Source organism: Hemicordylus capensis, chromosome 4 (genome assembly GCF_027244095.1).
Source record: "Hemicordylus capensis ecotype Gifberg chromosome 4, rHemCap1.1.pri, whole genome shotgun sequence".
Lineage (NCBI taxonomy): Eukaryota > Metazoa > Chordata > Lepidosauria > Squamata > Cordylidae > Hemicordylus > Hemicordylus capensis.
In genome coordinates, this window is record NC_069660.1 from 132,510,922 (window position 1) to 132,526,768 (window position 15,847).

The following is a 15,847-nucleotide window of genomic DNA, read 5'->3' on the forward strand; positions in this document are numbered from 1 at the left end:
GACTGCTCCATGCTTGCAAAACTCCTGAACTCTGCAAAACAAAAAAAGCAAAAGCATGAGGGAAGCTAGAAGAAGGGGAGAAATGCCTTCCATCCAAGCACTTAGCGGTGCAAGGGAGAGAGAGGCGAGGGAGTGATCTTTTGTTCAGTCACACTGATTGCAACATTGCAAGAGAAAAGTAAAGCAGCTCCAACCTCTTGCCTGCTTTTCTAAATTGTGGGCCCACCCAGCCCTCAAGTTGCATTAGAAAGCAACAAAAATCCCAGCAACAAAAATCTCTCCCCCATCACCCCATTGCCTTGGATTTTTTTTTTACATCTTTATATTCTTGCAAATTCAGTTTCTTAAATATTGGATCCTTTAGAGACAGAAGGCAGAGTGGGTAAAGAAATATGTGGGGTGGGAATGCGTTGCACTGTGTGCTGAAATATGTTAATACGTGCAGGAACATGTTAAGTTGTGTGTTTCTCCTAATGCATATTTGCATGTGCCACAGTGTATGTGTGTAGGGTAATATTGAACTCGATTGATTATTTTCTTCCTTTGAAATGGAGGCACAGTGGGCATTCTGTAAATAATTTGGATGGATGATGGTATGGTGCTTTCCAACTTGAATTTTGGAATTTAAGTTTGGAATGCAAATGTGTTAAACTGTATATATTTGTGTCTTGGTTTTACATAAAATGTATATTATTTATTTATTTGAAATGGTAAACGCCCCCCCCCCCGCCACTGCACATGCTGATTTGCCCCCAGCCCTGCCCCCCCCCCCTGTCAGTGTAGACAATGCTAAGCTAGATGGCCCAGTGGTCTGACTTGGTATAAGACAGCTTCCTATCTATTTCCATAATTGTAGCCTCTGCCCTGACCCATGGGGAAACAGGATTTGAGGTGAAGGGGGAGGTCTGTCCTACCCCATTGCACACATAGTGTATCCAAATACAGTTTTTTTTCTTGGGGAACAAGGTACAAAGGCTGCTGGGAGACCATTAAAGAGAGAACACAATTACATAGGAATATAGGAAGCTGCTATATACTGAGTCAGACCATTGGTCTATCGAGCTCAGTATTGTCTTCACAGACTGGCAGCGGCTTCTCCAAGGTTGCAGGCAGGAATCTTTCTCAGCCCTATCTTGGAGATGCCAGGGAGGGAACTTGAAACCTTCTGCTCTTCCCAGAGCGGCTTCATCCCCTGAGGGGAATATCTTGCAGTGCTCACACATCAAGTATCCCATTCATAAGCAACCAGGGTGGACCCTACCTAGCTAAAGGGACAAGTCATGCTTACTACCACAAGACCATCTCTCCTCTCCAAATTGCCACGATCCTTTACCCCACCCCCATATAACAAGGCACAGTGGTGAGGGCCAAAGGAGGGAAAAGCTAAATCGCTTGAGCCACTCCTAACCATGTTCAGGCCTCTATGTGCATGGTATGTCAACCATGTGCTGCTGGTATGAGGGGATGAGTTGTCCCTTCATGCAGTCCAGAATCTTTATTAAGGATCCAGTGCATTGAATCCAGCCATTAGGTTAGCCTTTTGTATTTGAAACAGAGGGTAGCATCCAAAGCAGGACATGTGAGAATGGGTGAAAGCAATTTTGGCTACCCTACTCCTTTCTCCGCAGCTCATTGTGCTCACTGAACATATGTCCCTGGAGTTCCTGCAACCCTCAGGTGCATGTTCTCAGGGGGCTGCAGAAGGAACAGAATACTGCCAAAGATCACTTCTCCTCCTCTGCTGTAACCAAGCAGAAGAATTCTGTTTGCTCACGTCTTATTCTGGATGCTACCCAGCATTTGAACCTACTTGAAAAAATGTAGAACAATAGGATAATGTTCCATCCAACATGTGTTGAGAATAATGTTCTAAAATCATATTTCCATTCCTAATTCAATTATGGTGCATGCCAGAGAACATTTTTGAACTTTGTGCGTAGGGTAAATGCTTGAATAGACCTTGGCTATAATGGTGCCTTTAGGGGCTTCTTGGCTTAAAATATTCTGAATCCGTGGCCACTTTGCTTTGCCAAGCTATTTTAATGCTGGAATATATAGATATTTACAGTGAAAACTGACAAGCTCCTTGCTAAATGTAATAAACAGCTCCCCACTACCCCAAACAAAAAAGGAACATTGCTGTAGCATACAAAGGCAACGTGAGTAAAAATAGATCCAGCTCATCATTTAGAGGAAATTATCCATTCAGAAGTCTGGGAGAATGCCAGATCCTTGGCCTTCATACACCAACTACATAGAAAAAAATAGCTGGAGAAGCAATTAGTGGCAGGGTTCCTTTCCAAATACAATGGTTTCTTAATGGAGGTTACAACCTTAATGATGTCTGACTTTAATTATTCAAGAGCATCAACAGTTGTGAGGAGGAGGAGGAGGAGAAAATTCTGAGCTTTTCTGGGTAACACTTTCCAGTCTTGCTATTGAAAGGAAGTTACAGTGCTCTTATGGTTCATGACAGGTTTGTATGAAAGAATTTTAATGATAAGAATGTTACCTACATTCTTATCATTATGTCCTATATGTTTGAGGTGTTTGATTTGCATCACAAAGTATACAGTTCTGAGTGAGAAGAGTTCTTTGGTCAATCTAAGGTTGCCATTTCCCCCAGATTTCTGGGTATTTACCAGACTTTAAGCATGTGCCCTGGTTCCTGGTTAGCCCAATAGCTTGCACGGATTCCCAGCTTTCTTTCTTTCTTTTTTTTTAAAGCTAGGCTTCAGCCTTTGCAGAAGCGGAGTTAAGGAGCAAAACATACAGTCACCGTTCTGTTCAACCACTGGACTTAGAAAAAGGCAGATGAAACACAGGAGGCTGGCTGGGAGAGGTTCACAAAGGCCACATTTGCATGTAACGTGGAACCATAGATCCAATGGATCACCCCTCTGCTCCCCCCTCCAGTCTCCTGTCCGCATTTGGACGACAGGGAGAGCATCCTCTCTGCAGACAGTGGGACTGCAGAAGGAGGAGCAACTGGCCATGCAGGCTTCCTTCCTCTCTCAGCTCTGGTTCCAGGGGATGCAGCCTGCCATTCTGAATTTGGACAACGTGCAGACTGTGTCCAACCTCAGGTTGAAGAAACTCACTACAACCTAAGGGTTCCCATTGGAGTTCAAAATCTGAACTGTCAGTTTTGTTGCTGCACCAAACCATATCTCCACACATTTGGACATAAAACCTGTGGAACCCTTGCCCCATTCAACTGTAGTTTCCATGTTATGTGCGAATGCAGCCAATAAGTAATCCCCTGAGGAATGTGCCTTTGTTTTCTGTCAGCAGGGAACCTCCATAGGGCAGTTGAGAAGATAGCTTGATTTTGATGTAAATCACTGCCTACCTGTGTGTTGTAATGTTTAAGGTTTTTGGCTTTATAGTGCAATCCATTCTATGCATGCCTACCTAGAAGTAAGTCACATTGGTTTCAAACAGACTTTCTCCCAAGGAAGTGTGTATAGGACTGTAGCCTTAACTGAAAAACTCAGTGTATTTTTTATTCTATTGCTGCTATTAATATTCCAACCTTAGTGTAGTCTTCATCTATTTCCTATAGATACTATTTTGATTTTGTATGTTTTTAAATTTTGCTTTAAGGCACCATGAATTCTCCCTGTCCGCTGCTCTTTTCCAGCTTGTAATAGTATTCTAAACCAAAAGGATTAATTTTGGTGTTACATTTTATGTACTTGTCTCAGAATGTAAATAGTGACCAGGACGAGGCTCAAGCAAGATGAAAGCCTTAATCCCTAGTGCCAGTTTTGTAGGGTCAACTGTGAAATTTAGTGGTGATGAAAATGCACTCTTCACTAGGGATGTGCATGGAACTGGTTCGGAGGCCCTTTATGACCCCTTTATGGGCCTCCGAACCAGTATGAAAGGCGGCCGGTTCTGCCGGTTCAATGGCAGGGAGGCTGCTTTAAGAGCAGCGGAGGGTGCACTTACCCCTCCTTCCACTCTTCTCCTGCCGGTGCTCCTTTTTTCCAAAGTTGTTCGGGGCAGCAGCATACCACCCTGCCGCCCCGTTGCCTTCATTGACCTGATACAACTGGAAGTATACGATGTGCCTGCGTGTGCTGGCACAGGTGTGCGCGATGGTGCGGCCTGTGCGCACCTGTGCCAGTGCATGCAGGCGCGTAGGATAATTCTGGTTGTGTCAACAGGGCAATGGGGTGGCAAGGAGGTACGCTGCTGCCCTGATTAATTTTGGAAAAAAGGAGTGCCAGCGGGGGATGAGCGGAGGGAGGGGTAAGTGCACCCTCCTCCACTCTTAAAGCAGCACCCCCCACCCTCAAACCACCCCCACCTGGTTCTGTGCACATCCCTACTCTTCACTGCTCCTCTGCATGAGCTTTGAGTTGCTATCTTCACCAATCTTATCTGATATCTTCACCTTCACCAATAAATAGCATATTTAAATAAGCATATTTTAACCAATAAATGGCATATTCAGGTACTGGGAAATGGAGTGGGTGGTAGCCTGCAGTTGATGAGGAATCCATGGAAGCATTGCACACAGCTAATTAGACAAAGTTAAAAATTGAAATTTTGTATTAGAAAGTTTTGGGATATAAGGTCTGGGTGTTTAATGCTGGGGTAAATGCTCAGGTAAATGGTAAGGTTTCCTCCCCCAGGCAATGCTGAGGAGGAAACAGTTGTTGTGGTGCACGTTAGCACCAACAATGTTGGGTAATGCAGTCAGAAGGTCCTGGAAACCAAATTTAGGCTGCTAGGTAGCTGATTGAAATCCAGAACCCCCAGGGTAGTGTTCTCAGAAGTGCTACCTGTTCCATGCACAGGGCCAGTGAGACAAGCAGAGCTGTGGAGTCTCAATGCGTGGATGAGGTGGTGTTGTTGGGAGGAGGGGTTTAGATTTGTTAGGCACTGGGATACATTTTGGGGCGAGCAAAGCCTCTACAAAAAGGATGGGCTCCATTTGAACCAAGATGGAATCAGACTGCTGGCGTTTAAAATAAAAAAAGGTTGCAGAGCAGCTTTTAGAATGACGCCTGGGGGGTTGCCGACAGGAACTGGGTTGTATCTGGTTCGGCATGCAAAATCCCCTAAGGTGTGAGGGTGCAAATTTTTTGGTTAAACCAGAAGGGGACAGAGTAAAACAAGGAGTAGAGAAGATAGACTACTGCCCAACATTTGATAGAAAAGGTCAAATAAAAAAAAAGGAGATAGCATACGCCAACACCAGGTAAGGGATGTGGAGTACTGGTGTCTATATACCAATGACAGAAGCCTCGGAGCCAAGATGGACAATCTGGAGTGCTTGGTTGCTAATGAAAACATAAATATAGTGGGCATAATGGAAACCTGGTGAGAACCAGTGGAACACTGTTATTCCTGGATACAAACTCTACAGAAAGGTCATGCAATGGCAGATTGGGGGTGGATTACACTGTATATTAAAGAAAGGGGAGACTGAAATAAGCAAGAAAATCAAGGAGGACCTGAATCCTCCACCAAATAATTATGGACAACAATCAGGGGGCCTAGCTAGGGGTGAGGGGGCCTGTGTTCATCCCTCTCTTGGGCGGGCCCCCAGAGTGAGAGAGAAAATGAAGAAAATAGGGAGGGATGGATCTGGAGGGCCCTCAGGAGCTGGGGCCCCGTGTTCTTTGAACCCTTTCATTCAATTATAGCTATGCCCCTGACAACAATACAAGGACTGAAAGGAAATGTGTTACTAGGGACATGCTATTGCCGTCCAGATCAAAACGTTGAGAGTGATCTGGAGTTGGAGAAGCAAATCTTATTTATTTATTATTTTTCTGTGTAAACCGTCCTGAGCCATTTTTGGAAGGGTGGTATAGAAATTGAATAAATAACAACAACAATTAAAAATCAAAGAGGTGTCAAAGAGATACAGAGCTGTAATAGTGGGTGACTTCAGATACATTCACATTCACGTAATGACAGAGACCAAATTTCTAGACATGCTAAATTTCTAGATATGTCTTAGAACAGTTGGTCATGGAACCATCTAGAAAGAAGGCAACCTTGGACTTAATCCTGAGTGTGCCCAGGACCTGGTGTGAGATGTCAGAGTTGCAGGGGAGTGACAGCAGGAGAGAGGACATGCCCTCAGCTCCTGTCTGTGGGTTTCCCAGTGGCATCTGGTGGGCCTCTGTGTGAAATAGGATATTGGACTAGATGGGCCTTGGGCCTGATCCAGCAGGTCTGTTCTTGTGTTCTTATGGCCAGGGCCAGATGGCATCCACCCAAGATTTCTGAAGGAACTCAAATGTGAAAGTGCTGATCTCCTAGCAAAAATATGTAACTTGTCCCTACAATCAGGCTCTGTACCAGAGGACTGAAAAGCAGCCAATGTAACTCCGGTTTTTAAAAAGCGATCTGGTGGGGTGGGCAGAGCAATGCAGGCTGGTTAGCTTAACTTTGGTGCTGGGTAACTGATGGAAAGCACACTTAAGCACAAAATGTTAAACACATAGAAGAACAGGCCTTGCTGAAGGAGAAGCATGGCTTCTGCAAGGGCAAGTCTTGCTCACTAACCTTTTAGAGTTCTTTGAGAGTGTCAACAAGCATGTGGATATAGGTGATCCAGTTGACATAGTATAGGACTTCCCAAAAGCTTTTGCCAAAGTTCCAGATTCATTTGTGGATCAGTAACTGGTTGAAGGAACGGAAACAGAGTGTAGGAATAAATGAACAGTTTTCACAATGGAGGCAAGTAAGAAGTGGGATTCCCCTGGGGATCTGTACTGGGACCAGTGTTCTTTAACGTGTTCATAGATTATCTAGAAGTTGGGGTATGCAGTGAAGTGGCCACATCTGCAGATTACACTAAACTATTGAGGGTAGTGAAATCCAAAGCAGATTGTGAGAAGTTCTAAATGAATCTCTCTAAACTGGGTGAGTGTGCATCAAAATGGCAAATGTGGTTCAGTGTAAGCAAGTTAAAGTTAAAGCAAGTTAAAGCAAGTTAAAATGATGCATATTGGGGCAAAAAAAACCCCAACTGCACTTATACACTTACATGCTTATATATGCATTTATATGCACTTTTATATACACTTATATGCTGTCAGGATCTGAACTGTTGATGACTGACCAGGAGAGAAATCTTGGGGTCATGGTGGACAGCTTATTTAAAGTGTCAACTCAGTGCACGGCAGCTGTGAAAAAGGCCAATTCCATGTAGGGAACATAAGGAAACGGGTTGAAAATAATATTATAATGTCCTTATACAAATCTATGATGCAGCCACATTTGGAGTACTGCGTGCAGTTCTGGTTACTATATGTTAAGAAGGACATTGTAGAACTGGAAAGGGTTCAGAAGAGGGCAACCAAGATGATCAGGGACCTGGAGTATCTTCCTTATAAGGCTAGGCTACAGCATCTGGGATTGTTTAATTTAGAAAATAGGTGACTACAGGGAGACATGATCGAGGTGTAGAAAATTATGCATGTAGCAGATAGTGGACAGAGAGAAATTTTCTCCCTCTCTCATAACACTAGAACTTGGAGTCATCCCATGAAACTGAAGGTCAGGAAATTTAGGACCGACAAAAGGAAGTACTTTTTCACACAGCACACAATTAATCTATGGAATTCTTTGCCAGGGGATGTGGTGATGGACACTAATTTGGATAGCTTTACAAGAGGCTTAGACAAATTCATGCAGGACAGTTCTATCAATGGCTACTAGTCCAGTGTCTATGGGCCACCTCTAGCTTCACAGGCACGATGACTCAAAATATCAGTTGCAGGGGAGCAATACCAAGAGAGAAGGCATGCCCTTGCCCATAGGCGTAACGATAGGGGGGGCAGGGGGGGCACGTGCCCCAGGCGCCATCTTCGTTGGTCACGTGGGGGGCGCCGCCATGACCCCCACCGATCCCCGAAATTTTTTTAAATTTTTAATACAAATTTCGCCGGGAAGGGAGCACGTCGGCGCCCCCTCCCACGAGCGGTCCCTTCCGCCCCCGCCCCCCCACTTCTTTCCTGGCTGGCCTGCCGGCGGGCGCCACAGCAGAACGGGCGCCTTTTGCTCACTGGCTGCTCTCAGCTCGCTGGCTGCAGTGTCGCTCTCAGGCTGATCAGCAGCAGGCGCCGCGCCAGCCAGAATTTAAGAAGAGTCCCTTAAGAGGCCCTCTAGTGGCTTGTTGCAACAACAAGTTGCCAGCGCCGCCGGGTCTCTAGTGTACAGAATCACTTCTGCTTCCAGGGCAGGCTGCTCCGTCTGTGGAGCTTCTCTCGCCGTTTCCTTGATGCGCTGCTGGGCTGCTGCTTAAATGCAATCATCGCTGCTTGTTTTCTGATGCTTCCCTTCTGTCAGGGGGGGGGCGCGTGTGTGCTTTCCAGAAGGCGTGCTTGCCTTGGGACCCGGCTTTTGAGCCTGGGAAGAGGGGGCAATACGGAAGAGAAGTGTGTGTGTTGGTTCCCCCCCCCCGCCCCTTCCTCCACGCTGCTTCCCCTCTCGCCTTCCTTCTTCATTTTACTCTTATTTACTTTTGGATGGATGGACTGCGCTCCTTCCTAAGCCCTGTGTGTGTGTGTGTGTGTGTTTGTTTGTGTCCCCCCACCCCCACTCCCCCCACGTTGCTTTCCCCAGGCGCTTTCTTTAGGGTTGCGCTCCTTCCTTAGCCCTGTATGTGTTTTTTTCCCGTCCCCTCTGCCCTGCCACTTCCCCCACGTTGCTTCAAGTCTGATGTTTGAAAAAAATTGCTTAGTTGGTTTTAAGTGCTTCTAGAGAATTCTAGGAGAATGGTATCAGTGTTCATAGGCAGCATGCAGCATGAGTGCAACACACATGCACAGTTCTTGGACCTTCCCAGCTTTTGGTGAGCTAAAGTCTCTTTCTCCCTTTTTAAAAGGTTTGTTTGTACTATTCAATTTCTTAACACACGTTTGCCCTTTTGAAGAAAGATTGTTTCATGAGGGACATGCAGTGACCATTTCTGTGATTATGACTCCACTTTTTGCAGCAAATACCATCATGGATGTAGTTGGCATGAATCTCCAGGATACTATTGAAAACTATCTTAGAGATGTAAATGGCTTGATATTGTGAAATATTGGAGGGGGGGGGCCACATATCGCTTCAGTCAGAGTTGGCAGTCCTATATAGGTGTTTCCATTCGAACCCGCAACCTTTTGCTCCCTAGGCAAGTTACTTCCCTGCTGTGCCATTAGGTGTGGCTTGTATTCCTTGTAAATCTAGGAGTAGGCAGTTGTGGGGTGTGTGTGTGTGTGTGTGTGTGTGTGTGTGTGTGTGTGTGTGTAGGATCTTGATTATGGAAGTTGGCTGAGTGTCAGGATGGGACAGGTGTCTTGTGTGTGTGCTGCAGTAGTATTTAGGAACATAGGAAGCTGCCATATACTGAGTCAGACCATTGGTCTATCTAGCTCAGTATTGTCTACCCAGTCTGGCAGCGGCTTCTCCAAGGTTGCAGGCAGGAGTCTCTTGCAGCCCTATCTTGGAGATGCTGCCATGGAGGGAACTTGGGACCTAGATGCTCTTCCCAGAATGGCTCCATCTCCTGAGGGGAATATCTTCCAGTGCTCACACTTCTAGTCTCCCATTCAAATGCAAACCAGGGTGGACCCTGCTTAGCTAAGGGGCGGCGGCGGGGCACGCACGGCAGGGGGGGCGCAATTTCAGTGCTTGCCCCGGGCGCCGTTTTCCCTAGTTACGCCTCTGCCCTTGCCTGTTGCTGTGGGCTTCCCAGAGGCATCTGGTGGGCCACTGTGTAAAACAGGATGCTGGACTAGATAGGCCTTGGGCCTGATCCAGCTGTGCTCTTCTTATGTTCTTATGATCCTCCACAACCATTGTTGGTAGACATCCAAAGTAAATAAAAACCAACCAGACAGTGCTTCAGTTGGTTTGCATAATTTGCTTAATATGCAAGTTATTTGCAAGCTAATTTGCATAATATGCGATTTGGAGAGCTTGAATATGGCAATCCTAAGTCAACCATACCCAAATCATTTGAAAATTGGAGCGGGGGGGCATTTGTGTGCCATTTTCCCAATACCTTTTCTGCTGCAATTCTCAAAGGGCCCACAGATTCAAATGATCTAAAGTTACGCTTTCAGTTCCACAGATGTCAGGGTAGGATGGCCCCCACTATACACTATGCTGGTACCATGCTTAGCATATGGCAGCATTCAAATAGTACCTAGAACTGAGGGCTGTATATGACTTGGCTTTTTCCTTTCTCTACATTATCTTCAATTGTGACTTCCATAAATAAGATCATATTAGTCTACAACCCAGTCAGGCATCCAAACTACTACTACCTGTAGAGCAAATGCTCTAGGGAACGTTATAGCTGGGCAGTAATGGCCAGTAGGTGGGACAGGAAATGAGCAGCAGGTGCAGCTGATTCCTGCTCTCCTCTCCCCACCTGCCACCCTCTGCCTCATCTAGCCCACCACAGAGTTAATCCTTGGCGCATGAGCTGGATATTCACCCAGTTACCCAACCAGGCAAATAACCAGGCTTCACACCAAGGGCTAACTCCTCAGTGGGCAAGACAAGACAGAGTTGAGAGCTGGGGCAGGGAGAGAAGATGACTAGGTAGGAGGAAGGAGACGTGATGTGGAATTATGGTAGGCAGAAAAGCTGAGAAGCATTTCCTCCTATCTTGATTCCACACAATCACTTCTACTCCCTCCTACCTAGTTTGCAGTGCACACACAGAACTGAAAATTGGGAGCACAAACAGCTCCCAAATCTGGGTAGGACCCAGTTTTCACTTGTGTGAATGACCTCATTATAGTCAATGCTTGTACAATCTTTGTACAGTGTGAACATGTAACTTGATTTGTCCCCATAGCTAAGCAGGGTCTGCCCTGGTTGCATATGAATGGGAGACTTGATGTGTGAGCACTGCAAGATATTCCCCTCAGGGGATGAAGCCGCTCTGAGAAGAGCAGAAGGCTTCAAGTTCCCTCCCTGGTTTCTCCAAGATAGGGCTGAGAGAGATTCCTGCCTGGAATCTTGGAGAAGCCACTGCCAGTCTGTGAAGACATACTGAGCTAGATAGACCAATGGTCTGACTCTGTTTATGGCAGTTTCCTATGTTCCTATGTTCCTAACAGGTACCTGTCCACAGGTGCAGTTATTCACATGTTATACTGCATGAGTACAGCAGCACATTTCCAGACTGTATCCTGCATTTGAGAGGCCTGTACCCAAGTTCACTTCAAAAATGAATGCAGGTCCAGGCATTCTCACAAACACACACACGCATGTACATACACTTCTGAAACAGATACAACATAATGAGATCATACACACAACCAGTACAGGGATGGTGAGGGCAAGCATTGGGAACGCAAGGGTGCACCTACCTTCCCCCGAGATTATCGCTGAGCTCCTCTTTGCTGCACCATCGCGTGCCCACATGATTCGTTCTGCTCCAAGCAGCACTGATCACTGGAGGCCAGGAAAACAAGTCCCAGCCTCCAGGAATCCCAAAATGCATTGGGGGCTCCCCCTGAAGCTGGGCACTCTAGGCATCCGGCTTTGTGACTGCTCAAGCTGCGTGCAATCTGAGCATTCATACAATTCTGAACCTGAGGGCGCGCTTGCACCCCCAAATCCCAGTTAAATAGTCAGGCTAGCGGGGGTGGAAGCACCAGGCTCAGGGGCGATCTTGGTGCCCCACATGAGCAGCCCAACCCAGACTGGGCTGTCCTAGCCTTGGTTGGACTGCTCATATACATAGTCTCAAAGTTAGAATAGGGCTTAGATAGTGGATGGAGGAAGCTGCTGACCAGACCTATATAACCAAAACCTGTGGGGGTGAGATCCATTCCCCACGGTTGGTTTGTCTGATGGATATTCCCATTCCTCAAGGGGAGGGTTGGGAATGAAGAGTGGCCATTGTATATCATCTCATCTCACACTATCTAGTGGATACAATAAGAAGATCCAAGTGTTTGTTTCTGATAGTGGGTACCAGGGGAAAAAAAGGTTTTTCCTGACCACTGCACTGTCTAAAAGCCTCCTTTACTGAGCTGTCGGAGATGGCGCCAGGGTTGATGTTGAGGTTCCCTTCATTATCAGCATCTGTTCTGAGGCCCCTTGTGAGGTGTGGCTGAGGACCTCATGGTTTCCATGACAACCACTAGCTCCAGGGAAGGGTGTAGAAAGGTTGGAGTGGTCCCTGAGATAAAAAGTGAAGATGGGCTGCTGCCCTCCAACCTTCTTCTTTGGAGAGGCAGGAAGGAGAGAGCAAAGAGCAAACTGATGCCCAGCCAGCACCCCTGCTCCACCTTGCCCCTGTCAGGGGCCCAAAGACATTTGTCTCCCTTTGTTCAGTTATTGCTATGACCCAGCTCCAAGCCCAGGTCAAAGTGATGGTGATGACTTTTAAAGCCCTACATGGCTGGGAACCCCGATGGAGGGAGCACCTCCTCCCAAATGTACCTCCCTATATCCTCAGATCGTTAAGAGTGCTGCTGCTCTGTGACCCATCCTCAAGTGAAAAGTGTGGATTTGGAACTGTGCCTTCTTTGTGGTGGCACACACTCTGTGGAATGTTCTGGGGTTAGAACCACACCTGGCAGGTGGGTTTTTTGTTTGTTTGTTTTATTGGTGGCATTCTGGTTAACCTTTTAGATTTTTTTAGAAGGCTTTTGCTGCCAGCAAAGGTGTACTTAAGTAATTTTGGAGCCTGGATCTAAAGACCATTGGAGCCCCTGCCCCCACTGCAAGTTAACCATCATCCAACCCCTCCGCCACACACATACAGACACCATGACAAACACAGTATTTTAAACACATGGGGTCTATATATGTACATATGCAATAGCAGAAACATTTCAACACTCAATTTAACATATTCCCATCCCACATTTTTATTTGCCCACTCTCCCCTCTGTCTCTAAAACACCCTGTGCAGGTCATAATCACACTCGGCTGCCCGGCTCAGTGCAGGCTAGCAGTGACCACACCACTTGTGATGGTTTGAAGAGGATTTGGGGGCCCCCAAGGGGTGTGGAGGCCCTGGACTTTGGCCCCCCAAGTCCAGGGGTAACAACGCCACTGGTTGTCAGTGGTCGGTGTGCTGGGTTTTGTTGCTGGGAATTCTGCTGGTTTTGTTCAGCTATATTGAATTTTGGTTGTTCTGGCATTTAGCTTATGTTAGTTGTTCCAATGTTTTTATTGTTAGTGTTATGGGCCTTATAATTATTGCATACTGCATTGGATACCAGTTCACTGCCATAGAATGCAGGATCACAATTTTAAATAATTTTTGTTCTGAGAGATTTAAAAGTGGCTTGAGAGATCGTCTTCTTTTCAGTGTGTGTGTGTGTGTGTGCTCCTCTGTTTCTCTCGGCCAAATATATTTGATAGGTTTTAACATTTTTAATATATTAAATTAATACAGGAAGACAAAGAAAAGGAAAACGTTATTACATAGTGAACGATATATATTGCATTCACAAAAGGATCAAATTCATAAAAATAGAAAAACATAGTGAATACAGGAACTGCCTAATATTAATACTAATACAGATGGAAAGATAAATTATAAATCTGGAAAATACAACCTGATTAACATATAAACTGGGCATAAGTATATTCCAATACTGAAGAAAAATTCGCGCGCGCACACACACACACACACACGATCTACAGACTGAACATTTTGCTCCCACAAGTGTTCATACGATGTCTTTACTGAGAAATGTCATTATATTCCAAATATGACATTTTCACGCTGACTTTTTTGGCCTGGTTCAAATGGTACTTTACTAGCATACTCACTAAAAAGGGAGATGCACCCATCATGATCTGATACGTCCCGTTATTGCATGGGGGAGCTATTAATCTGAATAGCCTCTCTACACATGCTCCAAATGTAAGCCAGTATTTGGAGTGCATGCAGTGCGGCCATTTATATGAACAGACCTTCCCTGCAATAAAGGGACATGTCAGGAGGGCATCAGGATGTCTGTGAAACATGTGAGTAGGGCCAATGGTGCAGGGGGGACAAATGTCCCTGGGCTGTGGGGCCCGAGGGGGGACAATGCTCCCCTTGCCTTCCAGGACACCCCTTGCTCCATCTGCCCTTTCCTCCTGCTGCACTTCCCACCCACCCCTGCCATGGAGGTTAGGTGTGGCACTGCACCCAAGCCATACTCCTTCACTCCTTCATCTTCATGAAGACACAGGGGGCGTGGCTGGTGCTGGGAAGGGATGCACAGTGGCCCCTCGCCCTCTCCAGCTTGCAAATCATTGCTTGCTTCACTGGATGGATGCTTCCTTTTTCTCCCTTGTGAGGGAGGGAGAAAAAAGAAGCATCCAGCTTGCTGAAGAGGGTGAGGGGCCACTGCAGTTCTTTCCCAGCACTAGCCACTCCCCCTGCATTGATGTGATGACACAGGGGGAAGGGGGTGTGGGCCAGCATACCGTGGCCTCAGTGACTTGTTCCTGGGCCACCGGCAACCTCATTAACCCCCTGCTGTGGAAGATATAATGCATGCTCAGCGCATCCCCCTTTTAATCATTTGGGTTGGGGGAGGTATCATCCATTCATAGCTTGCATTCTTGAGCTTTTTTCCATTCTTTATTCATAGTTTTCATTCTTTAGGTTGCAGTGAACAAATTATAGACTAATAATAATAAGCATATAGACTTTATGCTTTCTCCTGACATACCTATCAAGATATCCCATCAGAATGAGGGTATAAAGCAATAGCCAAGCATCCCATGTATATGGGATAAGATGTCCACCCAAAACTCTTTTATAGGAGGGCAATATCACCAAATGCAGAGAAAAGAGGTTATCCCAGTCTGACAACCCCAACATTGGTCAGAGGAGAAATCATTGGGACTATTCTGACGATCACAAAAATTGGGCTAGGAAAGCCTAGCCCAATTTTTGTGGGTCGTCAGAACCACTGGGCTCGCAGCCGAGCCCGGTGGTTCTGGATTGGCTAACCTGCTCCTGTAGCCCGCCTCTTAGCCCAGGTTTGCGGAGCGAGTGCTCTGCAAACCCGGGCTATCTGCTCATGAGTAGCTGCGGTGCGGCTCCGTGCTGTGGCTACTTGTGAGTAGACCCCCGGCCGGGAGGCTTAAAAGCAGCCTTCCAGCTCGGGGGTCTCCCCAGTATGCCCTGCACGCTTGTGCAGGGCATACTGGGGCTTCCGGGGGCTGCACGGCCCCTGAGCTCCCCAGCCCCCGCCGGCTCTGTCTCGGAGCCGGCAATTGTGTGGGCGGCCGATCCGGCCGCCCAGGGCTCCCTCCCCGCTCATGAGCGGGGAGAGCGGGCTTAGCCCACTCTTCCCGCTCACTTCCCCAAACCGAGTCTCACGGATCGTGAGACCCGGTCAATTTTTTTTTTTTAGTGTCATTGGAGTAAAATACATTCTTAAAAGCACTTTAAATATTTTCCAAGGAGCCAGTAGCCAAGATATTGGAGACCCTCATTATCTGCCCTTTCGTGGATCACAGTTTCATGTATCTGTGGATGGGTTTTAGAGACTCAGTTTTTTATATCTGTGGCAGGAAATACTCCAGCTCTTTCACCCATCGACCTAAATCCTAAATCACTAGCTGGTAGTTAGTTCGTAGTCCTAGCCTCACATCCCAGGTATATATCAACTTCTTTTGGAAGGGCGTACCTATGATAAATTCAAGAGAACAGTGTTGTTGCCCAGGCCCGAATAGATGTTAATATCATATGTTCAGAAATTGACATTCGACCCTTTGAAGAAAATCCATGAGTGCTTTTATTCTCTAGTATACTTGTGACAAAGAAATGATAGAAGGCATTTTTAGTGATGCACATTTCAAATAGAATAACTGTCTAGTAGATTTCTTTGGAAAATTCTACCGAAGGCTT